Raw genomic sequence first — 6,000 nt, 5'->3', positions numbered from 1 at the left:
AGGCAGCAGTGGGGCATTGGGGCGGGGGGCGGTTTACAGGGCGGGGGTCCCAGCGGCTCTCCCCTTCTCCTTGGTGGGCGTTTCGGTCAGGGTTTGCCCCGACTTCGGGAATTCAAAGGGGGAGATGCGGGAGGGAGGGAAACCCCTTCCATCCCACCTGACCCCCCCTCCGCCCAACTCCAAGCCCCGAGTCACTCCAGACGCACCCCCACCACCACCGCATACCCCTATGAGGAGGGGGGCTACCGCTCCGGAAATTTGAAATGCAGAGACGTCCTCCCACAGAGGTGAAGGTGGAGACAAGGGGACCCTCCGGCGCTTGCAGGGGGGAGGGGTAATGGGGGGGAGGACCAGCTCGATTGCTCCCTTCCCCTTCCCTGCCCCTCAGTCCTTTGAGTGTGGTGGGGATTCCCCCGGCCGGCCCACTGCAGAGTGGAAGGGAACCCCCCCCCACCCCCCGCCTGCCAGCCTACTGTGCGTGGGAGCTCTTTCTCTGCTCTCCCCTAAAGTTTACCCCCCCACACCCCTACACCACTGATTGGGATAGGGGCTGAGGCCAGAGAGGGTTAGCATTTAACCAAGGTCAGAGCTGGGCAGAGGCAGAGTTGTGTTTGTGGTGGACTCACTAACCCCAGAACTCACCTGGTGGTATCAGCTCTAGGGTCTTCTGCTCCCTGCGCTTAACAGTCAGGGTGGGGCTCGAGGACCCTGTCTGGAACTGGGGAGGGGGGAGTTCCACACTCTCCCCAAGTCTCTCCGCCCTGCGGGAGGCCCCGACAGGACTCAGTGAATAAGCCCCTCACCTGGCTCCCTCCAGGTTCCCAGGCATCCTGTCCCTCCTAGACCCTTTTCCTTCAGCCTCCTTAGGCTGCCGTAGAGCTCTAAGGTAGTCTGGCTGATGAAGGGAAGATGGGGAGGGGGTCAAGGGGTACTTCCAGAACTCATAGAGTCATCTCCACTCTGACACACTGACCCACTGCGTGACCTTGGGCAATCACCCTCTTCTCCTAGGACAAGAGTCAGATCCAGGGCCCCTCTGACTGGAATAGGCAGCCCCTGAGCTGTCCGGGGGGGCCACTGGCCCCACTCCAGACCCCCAGCAAGAGGAAGGGCAACTGGGACGTCCACTTCAGACTGTTACCCCTTCAGTCCCTTTCTGGGGTCGAGCTCCCTCACCCCTCTCCGCCACAGGGCTCTTTTGTGTCTTCTTTGGCCCGCTCCTCCAAGGTGGGGCCCAGGTACCAAGGGGCTTGGGCAACAGCCCAGTACAAAGTGAATTCCTTGAGGGCGCTGCAGACTTCAGGGCAGCTACAGACTGGGTGAGGATTTGGGGGTGGCCAAGAATACAGCTGGTCAAGTCAGGGTTCCCTGTCTCCTTCATCCTCACACCAGCCCGTCCCAGCCTCATCCATCTAGATCTCCCTGTGCTGAATGAACTGGGGAGTGGGGAGAACTGGGGGCAGGGCAGGGAACGGTATGGGGAAAGGCAGATAGAGCGTTTAGTGCGCAGTGGCATCCTGTGGAAGGAAGTGAGGCTTCCAGGGAGGGTGCCTGGTATGGGTGGAAATATGAGCAGGGCCTCTTTGAGGGGCCTGGGCCCAGAAACAAGGCCCCACTGGCCAAACAACACCACTGATCTTGTTTCCCTAAAACTTATAAGGTAATTCAGCTAGTCAGAAGAGAGATCTATTGTAAAGACTATTGCTGTGAGGGGCTATATGCACCCCCACCGTCCTGGGGCCCTGCCTCTACCCCACACCCCGTGTCTGGTCCTTACAGGTTGAGGGGAGAAGAAAGGCAGCTCAGCCCCCCCACAGCCACGTGGTAATCCAGCAGGATCAAAGGGGACAGGCCCTTTGGTGGTGCCTCATCAGGGAGACCCCTGCATACCAGGGTGAGTAAATCCAGATTTGGGTGTTTTTGGGGAGTGGTCCAGGAGCTGGGTAGGAAAACTGGTGATCTAAGAAAAAAGTGCCAACCTTTGACATCATACAAACAACATATAACAAAACAACTATGCCTTCTAGAGCCCCCAGAGAGTGACTGTCAGTTTTTTCCTCACTGGTGGTGGGGAACCAGCTCAGAGAGGCTGGGTGACAGCTGGGGTGGGGGGCTGGTTTGCCCCAGGTTGGAAGGTTCCCCCACCCCTATAGCCTCCACTGCCCAGATTCTGTGGTCTTACTTCCCAAGACACCTTTTAGGGAGCAGCTCCTTCGCCCTTTCTTTCGCCTGCAAACATTGGCTGACGTTCAGAGTCAACAGTGAGCCGTCAGTGGGGATGTGGGGAGAATTGAGGCAAGGTTTCTAGATATGTATGGGCATGTAATCAGTGGACAAACACTGAGCAGGTACTGTGTGCTCTGGACTGGGCACTAGCGATGCAGCAGGGACTGAGGCTGGCCCAGATCAACCCTTGTGAGATGTACTGGGAGGAAAATAAAACACATGTTGTGTTAGAGAATGACCAGGGCACAGGGGCCCCTCCAGGGAGGTGACCATGAGCTGATACCTGGAGGAGGAGGAGTCAGCCAGGTGGGAGCTGGCAGAACAGCATACCAGGCAGCAGGAACAGCACGTGCCAAGGTCCTGAGGCAGAAATGAGTTCGACATGTTTGAGGAACTGCTATATAAGGAGGAGGATGAGGAGGCTGCTATAACTGGAACAGAATGAGCAAGGAAGAGAGGAGGAAGATGAAGACAAAGGGGTCTGCATGTAGAGGCTGAGGTAGAGTGGACTGCAGAGCCGTGGGGAGCCAAGGAAAGTGTGTGAGCACGGAAGAGACTGATTTATGATTTTCAAAAGCCTCTGTAACTACTGTGGAGACCAGGAATGCTGGGGCAGGAGTGGAAGTGGCAGAAGGCCAGAGGGGAGTCCAGGAGGCAACTGGGTAGAGTTGGCTGGGCCGAGACTGTGTAGAGTCGGGGAGAGAGAGAAATGGGCAGATTCTGGGACTGAACTGGGTGGGCCTGGAGGAGGGAGTGTGTGTGGCCAAGTTCCTGCCCAGTGCTGAGGAACTATGAAAAGGGAGAGATTTGTCATGCTCTGGGAAATCTGGGAAAGCATCCTGGAGGAGGTGTTCTTGCTCTTTGAGCGATGTCTAGAAGGGCAAGTAGGCCTTTGGTGGTGTCCATCTGGAGTCGTGCTGAGGGTCTAATTGTACGGATGCCACAAGGGCCACGGGGAGCCACGGAGTACTCTGAATCACAAGCAACATGATGAGATTTTAGCAAGGAAAGATGCCTCTGGGGGGGAACTCGCAGAGACTGGACTGGAGCCAGAGAAGCCAGGAAGGTGCTTGAACCAATCAGGCTCTGATCAGGCCAACAGTCACTAGGAACATCTAGTGAGTGCTTGTGTACCTAGCACGGTTGAGGGGAGATTAGCTGCCTAGACCTGCTCACTGCCCTCAGAGGGCCCCCACTACCCTGCCGAGGGAACCAAGGCTCAGCGAGGGAGGAGCCCTTGGCTGTGACCGCTACGTGACTTTCCAGGGATGTAGCAAAGGCCTGCAACCTTAACAGAAATGTCTTTCTCTCCTAGTCCTGCAGGCCAGGGCCTGCAATCCCTGGGTGGGAAGGGCCACATTCCCTCTGGAGGCCCTAGGGCACGATCTTCTTTTTGGGTCTTCCCCTTCCTGGGGGCTCCAGGTGTCCTGTGGCTTCTGGCCACATCACTCCCATCTCTGCATCTGTCTTCACGTGGTGGTCTGTGAGCGTCTGTGTCTGTGTGTCTTCACGTGGCCTTCTTAGGAGGACCCCTGGTCATAGGGTTAAGGCCCACCCTAATCTAGTATGACCGCCCTTTCATTTAACGGGATCTGCAAAGACCCAGTTTCCAAATAAGGTCACCCTCTGAGGTCCTAGGTGGACTGGACCCTAGGGTCCTAGATGGGGGAGGCTCATCAACTGCAGGTGGGACCCCTGCCGGCCTCTGACTTGGCCCTTCTCTTTTGCTCCTTCCCTCTGGCCACACTGCTGTCTCTTCTCTTCCTCAAACATGCCCTCCTTGGTCCCACCTTAGTGTCTTGACCCTCACAGTGCCCTTCACCTGGTGCCCCCTTCTAGCTCTCCCAGCTAGAAGGGATGCCCCCGGTGGGACTCAAACTCCCAGGAAATGGCCTAAAGAACAGGCAGGGGATGGGGTGGTTGTTGATCAGGAAGCACCCTTCCAGGGGCCTGAGGGCTGGGCCATAAGTCTAGGGCAGTGGCCAAAGGTCCAGGTGCAGGAGACCTGGGAGAGCCTCAAAGGGGCTAGGGAGATGGCAGGGTGGGCCAGCGCCCACTCCTTGGCCCCTTTGGAATATTCCCCGCTTCTGGGAGGCCTCCCATGACCACCCCAAAGTCTCCTCCTCTGTTCCAGTCATTAGATCATTAGATCATTAGGATCATCTTCTAATACTTGTGTATCTAGAATTCCTACTGGACCTTTTGTTTGGAGAGAGTTATTCCAGGAGTTCTAGAAATTCAACTTCAAGAAGGACAAGTTTTTATCTCCGACTCTGCCTTCCCAGCACCAGACTCAGAAAAGGGCCTCAGTGGCTACGTGAATGAATGAATGAATGAATGAATATATTGCCCACCCTGCCATCTCCACACTCAGGGGGAACTCAGGGTCCAACCTCCTGGGCAATCATCTGCCAGGCCCCAGATGGGTCTGAGGTTTGTGTGGATGCCAGCTGGGGGGAGGGGGTAGGTGGCCAGTGCATCCCTACTCAGGCAAGCTATGGGTCCCCTAGCCCCTTTGAGGCTCTCCCAGGTCTCCTGCACCTGGACCTTTGGCCACTGCCCTAGACTTATGGCCCAGCCCTCAGGCCCCTGGAAGGGTGCTTCCTGATCAACAACCACCCCATCCCCTGCCTGTTCTTTAGGCCATTTCCTGGGAGTTTGAGTCCCACCGGGGGCATCCCAACTGGCAAGTTCATGGGTAGGCTCCTCGGGTCTCTCCCAGCCAACCATGGGCTGATACAAGGCTCTGTCTGCAATGAAATCTCAGGCGGTGACCACCTACAGCCCCACGTCCGTTCACCCCGACCCCTATCCACCTCGGCCAGCCTTGTCTCCGAGGGGTGAGGTTCAAGCAGGCAGGAGGGCAGACTTGGGTAGACGGTGGTCATTCACCAGGTCAACCATCCTAAGTTTAGCTCCTCGATGGGTGTCCCTGTTTCCTTAGGGCAGGTGAGCCCCGAGGGGAAAAAGGGATCTTTCCAGAGAGAGAAGATGGGTACAGAGCCTGCAGGGCCTGCTCAGGGTGGGGAGGGCCTGGAGGATCCTCCAGGGTCCGTGGCCCATGCCTTTGTAAATATCTGGATGTTTCCATGTTAGACTTGAATTTAAAAAGCATCTGATGCTGCAGGCACTCCACGGAAGCCTGCGCAGGCTGGAGTCGGCCCGTGGGCACGGTGTGAATGCTTCCTGTGGGGCAGGGATCTGCACAGGGGCAGGCCCAGGCTGGCAGGGGCTGGAGCACTGAATGCAGTACAAGGATGTGTGCCAGGTCCCGAGGGAGGTGTGGGTGGTTCCAACGTGACCGTGCTTTAGAAAGAGCCCCCAGCAGCCCAGGCAGGCCTGGGGTGGGGGACTGCTGCGCGGATGGGCGGATGGGGATTACAGAAGGCGTGGCTGTTCCTCGAGCCTGGCTTGAGAATGCATCCATTTAGGGTTCCCCATCCTGGCACCCCTGTGGACATGGCAGGGCATTGAGTGGTCCCCGGGGTTCCACGGCCAGGCCTTCTTTGAGGTGTCCCCAACAGGCTGGGATGAGAAACAGAAGTCTCATCTGCCGACCCCGGGGCCATCACCTGGCCCTGCGCAGCCTCATCGCTGGCCTATGAGACCACCCCCCTGCCCAGGTAGCCATCCGCTCATCCTCATTCAGTCCTGCTATTTTCCGGACAGCACAGAGGAAACAGATCAGCGGACTACAGGTAGTGACGAGTACTCAGATGTTCCTGACCCTGTCCCAAGCTCTGAGCTGGGAAGAAAACAGTGGGGGACTGGGAG

General features: G+C 57.4%; 1 protein-coding gene across 1 annotated transcript in view; it reads left to right on the top strand.

Annotated features, from left to right (window-relative positions):
* The first annotated feature begins 1,873 nt into the window (after positions 1-1,873).
* The window catches only part of KCNN1 (potassium calcium-activated channel subfamily N member 1), a 28,184-nt gene continuing 24,057 nt past the window's right edge, over positions 1,874-6,000 (top strand). Inside the window, exon 1 of the mRNA XM_044253926.1 lies at positions 1,874-1,894. The gene's annotated coding sequence lies outside the window, so the exon portion shown is untranslated. The remainder of the gene's footprint in view (positions 1,895-6,000) is intronic.

Source organism: Neovison vison, chromosome 6 (genome assembly GCF_020171115.1).
Source record: "Neovison vison isolate M4711 chromosome 6, ASM_NN_V1, whole genome shotgun sequence".
Lineage (NCBI taxonomy): Eukaryota > Metazoa > Chordata > Mammalia > Carnivora > Mustelidae > Neogale > Neogale vison.
The sequence above is the reverse complement of the archived record's forward strand: the minus strand, read 5'-3'. Positions and strand labels throughout refer to the sequence as shown.